The following is a 19,502-nucleotide window of genomic DNA, read 5'->3' on the forward strand; positions in this document are numbered from 1 at the left end:
AATCAATATGCAGAAGACTAAGGTAATGTTCCACAGCCTCGGGAAGAAACAGTAGTTTACGTTAGGTAGCGAAGCACTGGAAGTACACGATCTGTCGGGCTAGTTGGTAACGATCCATATGTATCAGCAGCGCAAACACAATCAGAGGAAAAGAAGACTAAGATAGGCTAAGACTAAGAAGACTAAGACGTGCGCCCTGACGGTCACGTCGCCGTGATAATTCCCCCTGGTGGGTGTTTTCTCGGTGTGCATATAAGTGCGGGTTTCAGTTTCCTCTAATAAAGTTGCAAGTTCAGCGCTCTGTCCTATCTTAGTCTTCTTTTCCTCTGATTGTGTTTGCGCTGCTGATACACACTGGAAGTAGTAGGCGAATATGTCTACTTAGGACAGGTAGTAACCGCAGATCCAGACCATCAAAAGGAAATAACAAGAAGAATAAGATTGGGATGAAGCGCATTCGGCAAGCACTCGCAGATTATGGCTAGCAGCTTACCGGTATCGCTCAAGAGGAAAGTATACAACAGTTACATCTTACCTGTACTCACTCACCTATGGGGCTGAAACGTGGAGGCTAATCAAGAGGGTTCTGCTCAGAGGGCTATGGAACGAAAAATGGTAGGGGTAACATTAAGAGATATGAATGAAGCGTGCAGAGTGGGTCAGAGAAATAACTCAAGTTACTGACATTCTATTGGAAATCAAGAAGAAATGGGCATGGGCAGGACATGTAGTGTGCAGAGAGGTTAACCGATGGTCGATTAGGATAACAGACTGGATTCCAAGGGAAGGAAAGCGTAGCAGGGGGCGGCAGAAAATTAGGTGGGCGGATAAGGTTAAGAAGTTCGCAAGGGTCAAGTGGATGCAGCTAGCACAGAACCGGGATAATTGGAGAAATATGGGAGAGGTCTTCGCCCTGCAGTGGGTATAGTCAGGCTGATGATGATGGTGATGACAGTACAATCGTTGTAACAATGAACGAGGGCAAATGACGGATTCTCAGGCTAAATTACCATGAGGATTATGCTTCCACTCATCTGCCATTAACAATCAACAGGGTATGACTGTAATACAATTCCACTTAAGACTGGGAAATTAAGAACGATGCTCCGCTCTCTGCTGTGTTTTGCGTCAGCAAAGAGAGCGGGAAGAAGAAATTTCTTTAGATTTTGTTTTGTGCTCGGTATAAACTAAGAAAGGCAAAAAGGTTTACTCCTCCCAATGACGAAATGCCCTAAGACAATCTTCTCACCGAGAAAACATTGCTCGAAGGTTGAATTCACCACAATGTTGTAGCGGGCTTTTTTGTCATGGATGAACGGTTTGTGCAGTTAAGCCTTATGAGCTTGCAACATTTTGCCACGCGGGCCCCGTGGCATGCTGGCGTAGTTTAGAGCGTAGGATTGGTGTCGAGCCAAAGCTCAAAGGAACACTATCGCTAGCGGAATAATTGCACAGGTTTCTCCGCAGTTGTGCCGACTTTTATTTCCCTGCCCTTCTTGGTGCAATTGACGCCTCGCTACGACTGAATTTGAAGATTTTATTTCTTTCTCTTAGTTGTACAAGGCATCAAAGAGGAAAAGAGGACGCAGGGGAAAAAGATGCTTAAATGCCGCTTAGGCAACATATTACCTGAGGCAGCATATTACCTCAGCTGTTCACAAGACAGCTACTGGTGAGACAGGGGCAAAAACAAAAGTATCAACGTCAATGATATTTTTCCAGCAGTTTTTCAACGCTCAGTGATCACAGCAAAAGTAGCGATTTAAGTAAATAAAACAATAACATCACATCATCCAAGTATACAACGTAAGCAGAAATTACTCATGTTATATTTTAGTCACTGTTCAGAGCCAGTTTTATCTGAATGTCTTCAAAAATGTACACCATGTTTATCAGGCTCTTCCTTGTCACTTCACTTAGTGATATGTCGTTATTTTCAATTGTGTACATGTATTTTGGAAGAATAAAAGATAATGATTGCATACCGCGTTTGGTGCGACAAAGGGTAAAGACCAGGAAAATGGAAGCGTGTATAATAGACGGCTGAAAAGCGAGATAATTTTAGAAACGAGAGAGTAGTTTCGTTGTTGTTAATAATCGCAGTTTTGTACATTGATAGTATTCTAAATGGAAACAATGAAGTGATCGTTATAAGGCCAAATTTAATTAAGTATTAATATATATTGGTATTCTATGATACATTTCTTATTAATCTAATTGCCCCCTTTGGTGCTATTAGTAGTTTGGATATGTTGTGTTGGGTCGTCATTCCCAAAAGTGCGATACAGTAAGTCAGTAATAGGAGAAAGAATGCTTGATAAATGAAGACCTTCACTTGAGTTGAAAGGTTGCGCCTGTGTTGACAAATAATGCCATTGATGCGATTTATTTGTTTCCGAACATGATTGACGTGCTCGTCCCAAGCGAGACACTCTGAGAAGATTACATGTAAGCACTTTGTGCTTGCACGATTGCAATTGGATGGGGGGAAGTTTGCGTTATTACTTTTGTTTTTTTGCTTGAAATAAAACGATGTTCGTCTTTTCGGAATTCACTGTAAGATAGTTATTGCTCGACCGCTCGTGAAAATATTCTAGGAACTTATTGGCCTGTGAAATATTTCGCCTTCTGTGCTACCCGATAACGGTGCTGTAATATCGTCGGCAAAGTCCGCAATGTCAACAGCAGGAGTAGAAATGATGTCATTGATGTGTACACCTTAATGACATCACGGGCATCATTATATTGTCTGAGGGACGCCAGAGAGAAGCGGCTCTACGTTCGATGACTTATTGTGATGTAGTGGACTGAGTATGATTCTAGCATAGACTAAGTAGCTCCTCTGATTCGGTAGTGATTCAGATTTTGTAGCAGCAAGTTATAGTTAAGCAAGTCAAATGCCTTTGGAAAATTGACATAAATGCCAAGGACAACGCATTTCTTCCGAAAGGCTTTAATTATTACTTGTCTTTTTAAAATCTAAGCTCTTTCCGGTGATTTTTAAGTCTAAAGCCAAACTGTTTATCCGACAGGACAGCATGGTTACTAAGCATTTGGTTGTCCTGAAACACATTATTTTCTACAAACCCTTCTATAGCACAGGCAGAATCGAGGTAGGCGATTTGATAAATCCGATTTGGCGCCTCCTTTATGAACATAAATTACTTCTGCCATTTGAATTTCTCTCGAAAAAAAAAAAAAACTAGTAGGGATAGCAGCACTGTAAATGTGAATTAACGGTGCAGCTTGTAAGTCAATAATCCACTTAAAAGGCTCTATGCTGAATCCATCTTTGTCCTCTGGCATTACTACACTTGAGGCTCCTAAAAAGTGCTATGACCTCAGCTGTAGTTGTGGGGAATAGGAATAGAGACTCAAAAACAGATAGTTGCCTTGTTGGCATTTTATTTATTTTTCGTCTAAGTAGCGGCATTCACAAGTTTGTTACTCACAGCCGATGTTACCCTTCGACAATGCAAAACTTTCCGAGTGATATTTCTGCTGGTGATGTTTTATAGTTCTGTCTGCTTCTAGCACCTTGGTGATAAGTTGGCTTCGTTCACGATATCGTGGCGCTATTTTTTTACTTGAGTTGGTGTAGTGTTGAAAGACACAAAGATTTTTCCGGAGTTGGGAGTTTGCGGTGCCACGTCACATCCCAATGGCATTTTGCAATAGCTGCAAACGCAGTTCGCAAATAATATAAGAAAGTTGTGAAGTGTGTTCAGTGTGTGGTGGTCCATCAGGGAAATGCAGTATGTAAATGAAAGCGATAATAACGCTTATGCTAAAAAATATATATTTCCTTTTTGCCATTTTACCCGTAGGATGCCTAGGTCGAAATAAGGTCTGGTTAGAAAATGGGATTGTATACCCAGCTTAAAAGGGACCTCTGATATTGGAGATAAAAAAACTGCTCCCCAGTGCACGTACCTTATAAAAGGGTTAAACTGTAATTGTAAGATTTGCAAAAGGAGTCTCCAGGAGGTTGGGAAGTGATGCACCCTGGGAAAGAAGGGCGCAGTGACACACAGTGTCTCTCCACGCTGAGCCGTATATTTTCGTTGTGTAGTACCAACTAGTCCAAAGCGCCAACTTAGTAAACTCAGATTTACACCTGTGATCAGAAGCCAAATTAAAGTTTATAAAAAAAAATTTACTCAGTCAATGATGCTGAAAGCAAGGATACCAGGTGTTTGGAGACGCATCTTTGAGTGAAAGCAATGAGGGCGTCTAACGGACCAATCTCAAAAATCATTCAAGGGAGCTGCAGGTTGCCGCTAAGATTTTATAATTGCTTTCGCCTGCCTTTGCTGCGGCTGAGTGAACCAGCTGTTTTATCGGCGTAATGCTAGTACGAGTTTCGGGTCCGGAACTTAACTTATCTGTTATGAACCAACCATCAGGGATAGCTGCGGTCTTCACGAATTTTGTGACGGGAGTGAGACACTGCGGTACAAGCTGAGGAAACAACGTTTTGTTAGACGACGTCTCTCGCTTCATGCACGCTGAGCGTTCGTGAAATGAGCTGCCAACAGTGAGAAAAAACACTCTCTAAGTTTTTCGAGAACTTAGGCTTTAGCGGACTGTGGTAGAAACACGATCTTCAAGTTTAAGTACTCAGGTCGCGGGACCAGATTAAGGATAATCCCCCCATAGACACCACCACCCCTACTCTCGCAAAAAGCTGCACAGAGCACGAATAGGATTATTTCTTGGTTATTTTACATAGTTGTCAAACAGATGCATGTACCATTGCTTGAGTTCGATTGTTCAGTTTTAATTGAACTGCTCCAACGACAACATAAGCATGTAAACTTTATTCAGTATTCCCATACGACACACAATACGTCATTACTCCGTTCCACTGAAACAAAACATGTCGTGTGTTTAAAATATAAACTGCACTTTTCATAACTCCAGTGGTGTGTAGTCTTAAAATTACAATATAAAGTTTTTTTCTGAAGTTAACTGCAATGCTGCGTAGATCTAGAAATAATTTTGGCACTGTATAGCCAAGTGTCGTCCGCGGGCCCCTTGGTTGCGGGAAAAGTAGGGGAAGCTACTGGGGTCGGAGTAGAAATGTCTTGCCTTCCAAGCGCGCCGCGCCGTCTTCCCTTTCTCTGTGTTTGCGAGCGCTTCATCCCTGCCGGGTCGGTCTGCAGATGTTCCGGCCTTGAGCGCGAGAAGCATCCAACAAAGGGGTCGAACAGAAAAAAAAAAGAAAAAAAAAAGAAAAGAGGCGTAAACCTGCGAGCAGCGTTTCGGAATGTACGCTTGCTGGCAAGTGCTAGTTTGTTTTCACGCGGATCCTAACTCTTGGGCGTAAGCCTGGTAGGATGAGGGTTTGTGTTTTCGTAGTTTCACCTTTGTCCTTTTTTGTAAAGTGGAGTCTCACAGTTCAGCGGGTTCACAGTTGGCGGTGAATTGACTTCTATTTTCAATATTTAGAATCTTGTTCGAATACTGTTTGCTATGGCTGTCGCTGGTCGCAGTGCTACTTTCCTCAAGGTTTGCGCACGTGCTCCAGGGTATGTATTGCGTTCTGGACGAGGTTGGTGCAACGGCTGTACTGCGTGGCCGAGAACGATTCCGTGAGATATGTATCGTAACCCCGACGGACTTTTCTTGAGCTTTGACGTTGGTCACCATTCATAAGCTTCTGGTTTTGCGCGAGTCCGACAGTACAAGCTTGAATTCGGCTTTGCATGCACGAGTTGGAATGTTTAGTTCTCGTTTTCAATGCACAGGGTCCTATTTTGAGTAATTCTTGTCATGTTATCATTATGTTGGCAATGTTGTGCAGCGTGAAGAGATGGTTGCGTAGTGTTTTGTGAATGTTGGTCGAAGTAACAGTCAAGCGGGTGTCATTGAGAATGGGAATATAGGCTCATTGCTGCATCTAGTGAGTGAGTGTTGTGCTGTCTTTAACGACCGTTGCTGTGCTTATTAACGCACAAAGAATTTACGAAGTGGAGCATGAGATCATATTCCGCTTGACTGAGAGCGTAAGTGCGTGGTGAATTCTGAATGTGTGCCTTGAACTTGCTCCCCGCCCTCAACTTTCGCAGTGTGGGTAAAAAGCACTTACACCTGCGTGCGCGCTCATGCATCATTGCACTCAGGCCAGTGTATTCCCAATCTAAAGGGATCTTGTTCTTGACCAACGAGATTCATGCAGTCTCAAAGTGGCGGATGCCCATGCTGCTTTCCGACAACAAAACGGGGAAATAATAGTGAAAAAGAAAAAAGTAAAGCTTTCTAGTGCGGTGCTGTGAGTAATACTCGGGCGGCACAGGAAAGGCAAACTGAGGACTGCCGGTCTATATTTGGCCGCCAAGTGGATGCCGGCCGTCCACGTGGCTTTTTTGGTGTGGCGCCCAGGGACCGCTTCAGCGGGAAGATTTCTTCAATTCTGTTCATTATTCCTTACAGCCTGCCCTGCGAGACTCCCTTATACGGTGGTTTCCGCCCTTAATTTCTCAGGGCTGTCTTTCCTGACAATTATCACGACGAAAACCCTGCCATTTTCAAGCGTAAGCAACGTAAGCTGAACGCAAATACGTCCATGATACAGCTCGTCAGAGTGCTGCTATTACTTAGTGAGTTCTACCGGTCTAGTAGATCTCATTACGTCTTGAAAGATGCTACATACAGTCTACCTCAGGGGTCTCTTCTAGCATCTTTATTGTTATTAATACATAGCAACACTATTGTTCATAATGTTTCACGCAAAATCCGCTTGTACGCACAAGACTGCATCATGTGCAGCCCAACACTCAACGAATACAACGCTTGCGCCTTACAGTATATAGTCTAGCAGCTTCCACCAATTGACGCGTCATGGGGAAATGGACGCTGAGTTGAAATAAATGCAAATGCAAACTCAATTGACTGGAAAGCGTATATCCAGAAACTCGACATACGGTTTAAATTGTAATCCTATGGAAAATGCTTCCGAATATAAACTAGTGGGCGTGCATACCAAAATAGGACATTTCATGAAGAACTCATGCCGAATATTTAACTAGCAAAGCATACAAAATATTGAATTTCTCGGTGAAAATTTCACACAGCCTGAGATGTAAAAGAGTTGCTGTACCACCCACCAATTCCTAATTATGTCAGCACAGTGTAGGATCCACGTATAGTTACCGTTATCAGACTTTTAGAACGCACACAGAACCGCGTAGCCGCTTTTTTGTTAATGACCACAATTTTCAACACAACGTTTCAGCAGTGATGAAATCTTTTGGCTGCGAATTTTACAGTACGGCTATTAGTAGGCAGCTCTGCTCTGTTTTGATAAAACTGGGATTGATAAAGCTGTGTAGGCTGGCACTACTAAGAAAATCTCAGCCAAACTCCTGAAACGCTTTGCTGAAAATTGTAGAACAAAGCGGGTAACATGGTTTACGCGTTTTAAGATATCTGATAATGTAGCCATAGGTGAATCCAACACGGCGCTGACATATTCAAGAATCGATGTAATATGTGTGAGGTACAGCTGATATTTTACATCTGAGTCTGTGCGAAATTTTCGTCAAGATGTTCAATACCATGTATGATTTGCTAGTTGCATATTCTATATGAGTTCTCTATGAAATGTCCTCTCTAATATACAGTCCAGGGCACTTAAATTCGGAAGCCTTTTCCAAAAAAATTGGAATTTAAACAGTATGCCGAACTTCTTGGATTACGTTTTCTAGTCAGTGGAGCATATTTGCATTCATTTCAATCGAGCGTCCATTTCTCCGTGATGTGTCATTGGTGACGCTTTCTAGATCGTATAGATCGGTAGAGCTCAGTAAGTAATAATATCACTCTGACAAGTTGTATTATGAAGACATTTTTTTTTGTTTTGTTTTGTTTTCAGCTTACGTTGCTTACGCTTGAAAATGGCGTAGTTTTTCACTGTGATAATTGTCAGGAAAGGCAACCTTTAGGAATGACGCGCTTGGACCACCGCTTAAGCGAGTCACGCAGGTTAGGCTTTGAGTAATAACGAAAAAAAGTAAGGAAACAAAACTTCCCGCTGAGGAGGTCTCTGGGCGCCGCACCAGCAAACCCACGTGGAGAACTGACATCTACTTGGATGCCAAAGATAGGTCGGCCGTCCTCAGTTTGCCTTTTCTGTGCGGCCCGACCATTACCCACCACACCGAACTGTAAAAGTTTGCTTTTTCCTTTTTCGCAATTATTTTTTTCATTTCGTGCTTGGAAAGTAGCACGGCCATCCGACATCCTGACTGCATGAACCTCACTGATCAAGTACAAGATACTATTACATTGAAAATACACCGGCTTGATGCTGATGATGAGCGCCTCGCAGGTGCTTTTTACTCACGCAGCGCAGATTCGGGGTGGAGCATGCTCAAGGCACACAGTCAGAATTCTCCACGCACTTACGCTTTCAAGCAAGCGGACAACGTCCGCATGTTCCACTTTCTAAATTCTCTGCGAGTTAGAAAACACAGCGACGGTCATTGCACTCGCTGCACTGGATACAGCAATGAGCCTTGCCGACTTGCCGCCTTGCCTATTACCCGTTCTCAATTACACCCTCTTGGCACTTATTTCGACTTAGTGCTAAAATACTGCGTGACCAGCACATCAGGCCGTACAACGCTACCAACGTGTTGATAACATTAGAAGATTATTCAAAATAGAACCCCATGTATCGACAACAAGAACTAAACATTGTAATTCTACATGCAAAGCCGAAGTCAAGATTTGACAGTGTCGGACTCGCGCACGACCAGCTCATGAAAGGTGACCAGCGTCAAACTTCAGGAAAAGTCCGTCGGGGCTACGATATTATTACGTAGTGGTGACAAGGCCGTAGACACCAAAAGAAGACGCAGGCTTGATGGTACTGAAATTAGCTCTTTATTGGGCTGACTTGCGCCCGCAAAAGAACTAAGCAACTCGGCGGCGGCGATAGCAACAAACGTGCTCGTCGATCGTCGAACAAAGAATGCCCGTCACACTCATCAAGGCTCAATTTAAAGGCTGCTCAGAACAATCTAGATAACGTAGCAAGCTGCTAGTAGCACAACCTGGAACATTGTAGAAACATACGCGAGTGATCGGATTCTTCGAGACAGATCTCGGCGCATCGTTCGCGACAAAGAAAATGATAACGCGTCGTATCGCGACAACGAGCATGAACAAACACGGAATACAGAATTGATACGCGTGCCAGAATCACAGTGATAAGGCTGCATGCCATTCATTTTGTCAGTTCTATATGTGACTGACATGGCTGCCCGAATTGGCCTTCCTGATGACATATTGATGTATGACACCAAGAGTCAGGACAAATGCGCGAAGAGAACGAAAGGTGCAGCATTCGAGTGCTTTAAGTATAGGCACGATTTACTGCCCAGTTTTTATGGGCGGAGAGGGGCGCTTCATGTACACATACAGAGAAACGAAATAGGACATGGGACTGAATCATTCTTTTGGGAGTAGCGAACATGCAGTGTGTATATTTAGGTCCTGTAAAGAAGCATTCTATGTTATACACGCTTGGCCTCCTTGCTCATAACGTAGCACAAGCGGCGCACTAAATTTCAGACTTTACCCACGATCTCACCATTAAACGCACTCGAAAGCAGTCTAAAAAACAGCTTCCGACTAACTAAAAAATATCGTCGCCAGTAATGGCAAACAGCATCCGCCCTACTTAACCCCCTTTCCGCGCCCTTTTCTCCCTCTGCGCACACTGCTAGTCCCCAGCGGCGAACCCCTATTGTTATCTTTCTGCTTGCTCGGAAATGTGGGCTGTCAACAACACCCTGTATTAATTCAGCTATTAACGGGAGCCGTCCCGACCTGATCAACCAGCGAAGTCGGGACACTCGCGGGGCGCGACGAGGTAGCCAGAGGAAAATGTTTCTTCATCCTCCCTCTCAGTTAATACTTTTTGTTTTCTAGTTAGACAAATTCAGGAGTCTGCTTCTTTTAAGGTGTTTTTCTTACTCCGCCTTTTTCCTCATTTTCCCTTCCTCCTCGACTCTCCACCTCGTTCTCGCTTTCCGTATTTCCTAAATAAACTTCCCTATTTTCTACACAACTTTCCACCATTTTCCCTGAAGCTTTCTCTTCCTTTCTCCCTCCTTACGCCACTTTCGCGTTTTTTATTTTTCTTGTTTCTTGCTCGCTTGGCTCTGCTTTAAAGGCTTTGCTTTTTTTTTCTTTTATCAATCCATTTCTTCGTTCCCGCTACTGAGCAGGAGTGGGAACAACAGGGCTCGGTAAGCAACAAAAAGAGCGATCCTGGGCGGTGCAGAAAAAGATTGCTAACCGAATCCGCAGCAGTTTATATTTGATAAACGCGATGCAGCAGGAGATGACGGGAACACGGATGAAACACGAATTGGAGACTGTCATCCCTTCGAGTTATCGGGAAGTATACGCGTTATGGATCTTGTCGATAATTCATGCCGCAATTTCCGGTATACAGCCCACAGTCATCTCCGTGGACATCCCGGCCAAAACAATTTCTTCTAGAGACAGCCCGCAGGGGCCAAGTGTCCATCCACTGCATAAATGTGAATAAGCATGCGAAGCTCACTGTGATCCGATCGGTTGGAGCCACAAAACTGTGTTATTTCTATCGGAAGAAGCCTCCTCACTGCTTTCAGTAAATTCATGGTAACTGGCATCATGAGAAGAAGACGTATACGAGGCCGGATAAGGAGAAAACGTTCAGCAGACTTTCACAGCGGATCACTTTAAATGGTTGCATCGCTCTCTTGAGCACTCGCTCTTCGAAATCGAGGCAGTAACGAGTACCACCAAGCGCAAGGGCATTCTCGTCAGCAACATGGTTGGTGACCATTTGGGCCAGTCATTGCGAATGTGATATAATAAAAGCCCTGCTCTTAAACGCCGCCTTTAAGGTTATGAGGTGACAGCGCTTCGCCCACATGCCCGATCTTGCTCACTTTTTAATTTAATTTATTTCTACGTCTTGTTTTCATTTTTATGCACTGATACTTGGCATAAACAAAGAATGGCTTTCCATTCTTAGCAGTATGATACTTTTGAACGCATTTCTCGTTTTAATTAGTTCAAATAATTAATTGCTCAAATGCACTCAAAATATCTTAATTAGCATCACCAAGCATTGCCTTTTTATTCTGAGGAATTCGATACATTTAAACACGTTTTTCAATTTTTTATGTATTCAATTATCATTGAGCATCAGCTTTTGATCTGCGCATTTGGCACCTTTGAACCCCCTTTTTCAAATTTTTAACGTTTTCATTTCTTTAAGTCATGAAATAATTTACAATTTCATTAACTTGTCGTAGCCTATCCCATATATACAAGTCGATCATTTTTCCCTGGGACCACAAATCAACATGACACGATATTTTATAGGCTCCCCTCTATTATTGCAGACACCAGGTGCCTACTACAACTACTACGCTGAAGGCTTTTCGACCGAACCTGCTGTATAAGCTATCACTGAAATGTAAACTGGTTTACAGGAAAGGACGGGTGCAGTGGTTGTCATACTTCTATTTGGACACCTGAACCGCGCTGTAAGAGAGGAAAGGAAGGTGGAAGTGAAAGTGGAAAGAGGGTAGGAGGTGCCATAGTGGAATGCTACGAAGTAAATTCGACGACCTAAGAATCTTTGAGATGTACTGACATTGCGCAGCACAAGGATGTTTATCAGTCTCACCTCCATCGAAACGCAGCCGCCGGCGGCCAGGTTCGAACTGAGGTATTCAGGTACAGTAGTCGAGCGTCTTAACCACTGCACCACCGCGGCGGCGCCAAGAAAAAGTAGTACAGTTCGGTCCCGTGTACCTTTTGTGTTCCCATGTCTTTCGCGGATCCAATACGCTAAATTCGAAAATTTAATCTTAACTATATAGAGCACGGACTACATACTAGAATCTATAGGGTACTACAAATGTTACAGCATAGAAAATTATAACAAACCTGTGCCGAACGTGTACCAGCCATACAAGGAAGACAAATAAGTACTATTTTTCGCGTAAACAGTGCTCCTTTATGGCAATTTAAGAAAGAGGTAGAGTATTGGGAACCAGTGATAGGAGAGGACGATTGGAGGCCTCTTTGTGGTCCTGCACTTGAGATGAAAATACGTACTTTCCAGGTTTGCAGGAAGACTCGGAAAGTTTTCAGCTCTGTATTAAAATGGAAGCTCCCAAAAATGGAGAAAACGGAGCTAATTCCTGTCAGTCATCAAGGCCAGTGCGAAAAGGGCTGTCGAGGCTTTCGTTCATAGTGAACTCCATTTTTTTTTACTTGCAGAAAAAGACAGTAGGCTTGACACAAGACGTCGAGAATATTGTTAGGAGAACATATCTAGCTGATCCTCTGTTCCCTCACGCGTGTGCGCGTGTGCGCGAGTGAGTGAGTGCGCTAGTGCGCGTGTGCGCGAGTGATTGAGTGAGTGAGTGTGTGTGTGTGTGTGTGCGTGCGTGTGTGTGTGCGTGCGTGCGTGTGTGTGTGTGTGTGTGTGTGTGTGTGTGTGTGTGTGTGTGTGTGTGTGTGTGTGTGTGTGTGTGTGTGTGTGTGTGTGTGTGTGTGTGTGTGTGTGTGTGTGTGTGTGTGTGTGTGTGTGTGTGTGCGTGCGTGCGTGCGTGCGTGCGTGCGTGCGTGCGTGCGTGCGTGCGTGCGTGCGTGCGTGCGAGAGAGAGATGCACATCAACGAATCGAAGGCTCACTGGTGTGCATGTTTTGCGTCACTGCCGCTGATGAGCTAATTAGAAGCGCCGAGCGTCGTGCGCCTCTGAATCCCTGGGAGGAAAACGACCAACCAGGCACAAAGCGTCGCCGGCGAGCATCGAGCGTCGAAGAACAAGGGGAAGTGCCGACGTTCGTGGTCGAGGAGGCCTGGTGGTGATTCAACGGCGGCTTGGTCGTCTATCGATAGACGCATCGAATTGAATAAAAAATTATGTGCTATCATCATGGCAACCTCTGACGCGGTAGTGTTTGCAACGCTCAGTTTACGGGGCCTTAAGTACAACTAGACGCAGATGCGACTTTGCCGACTTTTGCACAACGGAAGTCTGGAAGTTGTGGCCGTCCAATAACGAAGATCGGTAGTGAGGAAGAGAGCTAGAAGGCACTTCAGCCCTTTCTGGCAAATTTTAATGTCATTGTCACGCATGCTGTGGGCTTGTTGGTGTTTTTATTATTATTATTTTTTTTTCTGTTTCTGCAGAAGGCCTTCCCTTGTTCTGGTCTGACATTGATCCGACGCCGATGGCCGATTGATATGTTGAGATTTTCTACTATTTAGGAAGCATGAAGGCAAATTAGTCTTTATTCCTTTAATACTCTCCCTCAGCGCATCAGGTTTTCTGAAAGCATGTGTCAAGCTTAATGTTCTCTGGTTGACGTATTTTTCTAAGGGGTGATTTCAATTGCGTTTGCGGTCCCATTGGTCGTGCCAGTCCTGATGCACGCAAGGAAAGGAAAGGTGGAATTTTGTACCATTTAACAAAACAATGCCGGAGTAATCTATACGGGAGCGTCCTATTGTGCTTCTACATTACTGACTCGCGTTCAGAGGCATTCTCACGCCCTCGAGACAGATTTATACACCTTGCATTTCAGTTTGTCGCGGGCCTGTACCGCCTACACCGGTTTCGTTTTCTGATCTTATGTACGATGGTTGCTCGACTCGGGTGCATCATCATCAGCATTATCAGCCGGACTATACACAGTGCAGGGCGAAGAGCTGTTTCATTTTCTTCCAATAAACCCGATCCCGCGGGCTAGCTGCATCCACTTGACCCTTGCGTATTTCTCAACTTCATCCATGCACTTAATTTTCTGCCGGCCCTCGCTACGCTTACCTTCCCTTGGAATCCAAACTGGTTATTTTTAGAGACCATCGGCTGTCCTCTTCGCGCTGCATGTCTGTCACAAACCCCATTTTACGGTCAGCAGAGGCGCGGGATTTCCTTTACTGTTACCCGTCGTCCCTCTATGAGGATTGAGAACACAAAAGTTAGGCTGGTCAACCCGAGAAGTACGTGAGTCGCTGTGTGATTGAGGAATAAGCTCAAGAAAGCCACTTTTTTTTATATAAACAATGGGATATTTATAGCAAGTAGCCCAAATTACACTACATAATAATAGAACAAAAAAAAAAAGAAACGCCACGACACGATAGTGATAAAAAACGACTCAGTAAATGACAAGAAGAAATATCGACTGCGAATATCGACACTGTGAGCAAACACTGCGACAAAAGAAGACTCTAAAGATAACAAAGCAAGTATTCAAGGTATAGTAAATAGGGGCAAGAGTGACACAAAAAACACAGCGTAAAATACTAAGCCAGATAAGGGCTTAAACAAAGGCGAAAACAATATTCAAATAATCGACAGTCTGTGGCAAAAAGAAATTCTCACGGCTTTCTTGTTCTATGAGGCGTCGTAGTAGCAGAGTTGATCGGTAGCTGCGGCCGTACAAGATGAGGAGAAACGATGAGTTGATCGCGGGCTCGGTGAAAAGCAAGTAGTAGCAATGCACTTTATTCAGGACTCAAATTAAGCGTCCAACAGGTCGGCTGCCTGTTGTACCAAGGCTAGTTGGTCCTTCGGTGAAGAAGATTCCAGCCAGGCACGCCAGGATGCAGGTTGGGGGTAGGGATTGTGAGAGGATTGTATGGAGGCAGGACAGAGAAAAACAAGACACTTTCCCAGAGCGAGCGGCCGCGAGAGAGGCCCGGAAGACTGAATCTTCCCAGAGCGCACTGCCGCGGACGTGCTGTGGTCTGCTTTTTTTTACTCTCGGCTAGTTGCGCTGCGGCCCATCGTCAAGGAAGCGCACTGGCCGGTCGCTGCCCGGAGATTTATGTCGAAGCATGTTTGGAGGAGCGGGGAGATCCCGTGAGTTCCGCTCTTAATGTAAGGCAGGAGATCCCGTAACTTCCGCTCTATATGTGAGGCAGCTTGGGACATTGCCCCCGCGAAGAATATTTTCTCAGAATATTCTAGACATCCGCAAGCGCCGAATCTTGGTGAGCGACGTCATTGCGCCCCGCAGAGGGATGTAGTGGATTGGGTCCGATGCACTGACGTCACTCACTACTGTTCATGACGCGCACCACATACGCACTGATTAGAAGCCGCACAGCACCACAACACTCTAGTGTGGCAGTCATATCCTGAGCACTTGTCACAAGTGACTGATCATCGATAACAATCAAGCAAGCACAACATCATGTACGATTTTCATTACACAATCAACACAAGGCAGCTAGGTAGTAGTGCAAGCTGAACAACGATTCCAGCCGGCTCATGTAATCTACTCCCACGTTCTCTCTGCCTTTAATATACTCGACACGGAAGTTGTATTCCTGAAGCTTAATACTGCAGCGAAGAACGCGGCTGTTCGCAGATTTTGTTTCTTTTATGAACTTCAAAGGCTGGTGGTCCATCTGAACGAGAAACCGTCTCCCGTAAAGGAAGACTTGAAATTTCTCGATGCCCCTAACGAGCGCTAAAGCCTCTTTCTCAATTGTTGAGTAGGCTACTTCTCGAGGGAGCAACTTGCGGCTCGCATAGGCAACTGGGTGCAGGATTTCGTCATGCGATTGAAGCAGAACAGCCCCAACACCTCTATCAGAAGCATCCATTCGCAGGACGAATTCCTTGTCCCAATATGGAAGTTTCAGAATCGATGCCTCTGCCACATTATTGTCGAAAATTATTGTTTTGGAAGTGGGATGAGATGCAGCCAACTCAATGGCGACCTCCTCCGCGTGTGTTATGTCCCAGGCTCGAAAAGTAAGCCTGTTTACTGCCTTAGAGTGGTGGATGACTGAGGCTGTAACCATCCTCCATGGTGGGGGCCGGAGGCGTCCACGTAAAATACACCGGATTTTAACCCATAGCGGGGAGGCAGGACTTCCGCCCGCGCCAAGCGCCGGCTATTATGGTCCTTTCGGGTCATGTTCGGGGGAAGAGGGCGTACGTGAAGGGCGCGTCTCCACTGTGATGGAAAGGCTTTTGCGCGAAGGTGGAAGTTTATTCAGACAATCACATGCAATGAACAGCCTGACAATGAATGTGTTCAAGTTTAACACGCGTGTTGATCGGTTTTGACGATAGCAACGATGTTCCGTCTCCCGGAAGAAATTCCTTCGTTCGAATCCGCTCTACTTCGAAAATTCCGCTTTATCGCGAAGCTCGGCAACTGCGAGCCACACTTATCGTTAGGTTTGGTGGTGTGATGCAGCGCTTTCACTCTAAAAATGGTAAAGCTACGTTTAAGACGGTTATGCTGCACTGTTTGAATTACCCCCTACAGGACGATCTGGCGGGTCAGTCAGGACTCACGTACGAAACGATTTCATTGCTCGGACTCGGCTCAGGCATCCGCATGAAGGCTTTACGCACTAAAATTCATATTTTCACAGGGTAGTGGCGGAAGTCGGGCAGGCAGGAAGACAGCAGAAAGCTTCTAAAAGAAGCTGTTTAGAAGGAAGGTTTTGCCCGCAAATGCGCAGTTTTCCTTTGTGCGCTTTGCAGGTGCCGAATGTGCGAACGGCTGCTGCACTCGGCTACGCCGAATTTAGGAGTGGACACGTGCCTTCAACACAAGTTCCTACAGCACTTGTGCCATCTGGCGCCGCAAACAAAATAAGGCCGCGTGCAGACGACATTGATGCATGGACATAAAACAAAACAAAAGGAGCATTACAGCGCTTCGAAACAGTGCCCCATCTTAAGCGTTGTGATGATCACTGAAGTCAAGGTAGAATTTATCTTTTCTATAAAATCAAGGCCCTCACCTCGTGTTTTCTTATTCATTATGGCGTTCAATTGTAGAAACCCAGACTTCGGAGTAGAACAGAGCCCGCGAAAGAATATTTAGCTGCTCAACAAAACGAAATAGTGTTTCCTTTGTTGAACCGACTTTTTTGTTTCTACGTCCAAACACTTGCAACACAGATTTCGAGAGAGCCCCAAGAGTTTGAACGCTGACCATTTTCTCATCGCCAGAAAAATGCGATGTCGGCGTTATGAAAACGGCGCAAAGAAAGCTGGGATTGGTCAAACTATAACTGCGGCGTCATCATTCCGAGGACCAGTCAGCAGCGGCCATCAAATTCGATAAGGCCTTTTGAGTTGGCCCGGGCCAAAGGAGGAAAAATTTGGAGGTCGATACAAAAGGACTGAAGTCAAACTTTACTCAGTCCCAAAATTTGCTGGTTCACACGCGAAATTGCGGTTGGTACTAAGACGTTCCTTTAGTGCATTCTCATTAACTGCTGTCATTTCATATACTTGCCAATAACCAGCTTACGAAGCCTCTGCCTAAACTACGGACTTCGGAGTAGATGGAGAATTTATTAGCTTATCTCTGTACTTTTTTAACTCCGAGTAGTTAAAGCTCAGCTACTTTGGTCATCTGATGAGAAGAGAGGAGTCGCTGGAGAAAGATTTGATGTTGGGAAAGGTTGAGGGTTGCCGGAGAAGGGGTAGGCAGCGAACGCGATGGTTAGATGGCATCCTCGAGGCACTGCAGATGAAGTTATGTGATGTTAGGAAGATAGTGAGAGACCGGAAAGCGTGGCGTGACATGGTCAATAGGGTCACGAAGAGTCGGACACGACTGAACGACTGAACTGAACTGAGCGCCCAATTCGTATGCTCCGGAAAGGTAGCTGTTAAGATCGATAAAAGTGCCTTGGACAGCTTGCAAGCGCCCGAAGCGGCAGAAGATGCAACATTGCTGATGCTTGCTTGCTTGCAGAAAAAAAAAAAAAAGAGTTTTTGGGGTCTTGTGTCGCGGACGTGAAATTCAGCTTTGCCGTGTCCCACAGTTAATTTCCATGCTTCGTGTGTGCATCACCATTTGCTGCATCGTCTATCTGTCGACTTCGACAGCGGCAGTGTCGTTCGATAGCGGCCCACTAGATCCAAGGCCAATGCAGGCACCTTGCAAGGATCCCAGTCGGTGGCTCACGTAACAGCCAGTCTTCTTTTGTTTTCTGTCACAAGCATCTCCTTATGTGCTTTCATACTAAAGTGTTTTCTACAATGAGAGGGCTTTTCCTGGAAATGCATCCCTCCTCTTCCTCTCTTTCCACTTTAACTTCCACCTTCATCCCTTCCCTTACGGCGCGGTTCAGGTCTCCACAGACGAATTGTGACAGATACTGCGCCTTTCCCTTCCTGTGAATCAATTATTATTATTATTATTATTATTATTATTATTATTATTATTATTATTATTATTATTATTATTATTATTATTATTATTATTATTATTATTATTATTATTATTGTTTTCTGGCGGGCATCTTCTGTTTGGCTGCACGCTACCTGCAGATTACTGCCTCTGCTTTTCTCGCTTCGGCTGCCGTGTCCAATAAAGTCACGCTAAGCGCCGCGTGCCGGAGGCAGTGCATAGAGCTCGAGTTTCACGATATCGCGTATTTTTTGGTGCGAGATAGCCAAAACTCTAAAACCTCATGTGGCTATTACTGTTGGCCGCCTACAAATCTAATTGAAAATATGCTCCTAACAGAATAGTTGAAATGTTAATTATTAGAAATTTGTAAACCAGCTCCCTACATAACACTATTATCCTAGCTGCTTTGTGGTTTCCGCCAGCACCGGTGTAATTGTGTCTCAAAAAGCCATTTTGTTTTTAAATTAGGAGCCGGCTTCCTTGAAACACCTGGTATATATTATCTGATTCTTCGTTATCACGCCCTCTGTTTTATTTCGCAAACTCACCACCTTTATTGCTATCTTATTTCTTGCTCAAGTCTGCCTTCGACTACAAAAGTCAAATTAATTACGGGTGTCCGTGGCTGTTGTAACTTTAGCCTTGAAGAACCCAATCATCTCCCGCCGGGGCACAAAATATTGAACGTATATCAAAGACCGCACCTGTGCTGCCCGCAGCTCGTCATACAGTGCATAAACAAACGAAAGAGCTCGCTTTGATCTCTTCCACTTCCGTGCTGCTCGTATAATTACTGGCGTCTTTTTGCGTATTCTTCGCATATCGAGCTAGTGCTGCTGAATTCAACAGCACCCCCACGAGAGGTGCGTCATAATTTTTTCCAGCATTTCTTGTCGTCGATGCATATGTAACAGATACCACCACTGCTGCATTTGTATCGAGGTCCTAAAGTTAGGCCAGCTCGTTTTTTTGCGAATGCTTCCCTGCTCACAACAGTGAGCGCCAAAACTCTTGTGTGCGCTCCTCATTTTCGTATTCAAATTCAGATTCATTTACATTCTCAGTTAGGGAAGAGTTGGGAACAAAGGTCTTGGGGATTTATTTTACTGCGTTCGACCCATCTCACTGAAGACGCAATAAAGCTGCGTTTCTTTCCAGCTCCGACGTAATGACATGACACACGTTTGTCATGTGTAAGAACTAAAATATTGAAACAAAGAATTGGACCTTACAATGTAAAAGAGAAATCTACAATGAAAAAGGACATTGATAAGGTCCCAATTCTTTCATTGTGA

The sequence above is a fragment of the Amblyomma maculatum genome, chromosome 9, assembly GCF_055883805.1.
Source record: "Amblyomma maculatum isolate TAMU_Amacu chromosome 9, ASM5588380v1, whole genome shotgun sequence".
In the NCBI taxonomy this organism is placed as follows: domain Eukaryota; kingdom Metazoa; phylum Arthropoda; class Arachnida; order Ixodida; family Ixodidae; genus Amblyomma; species Amblyomma maculatum.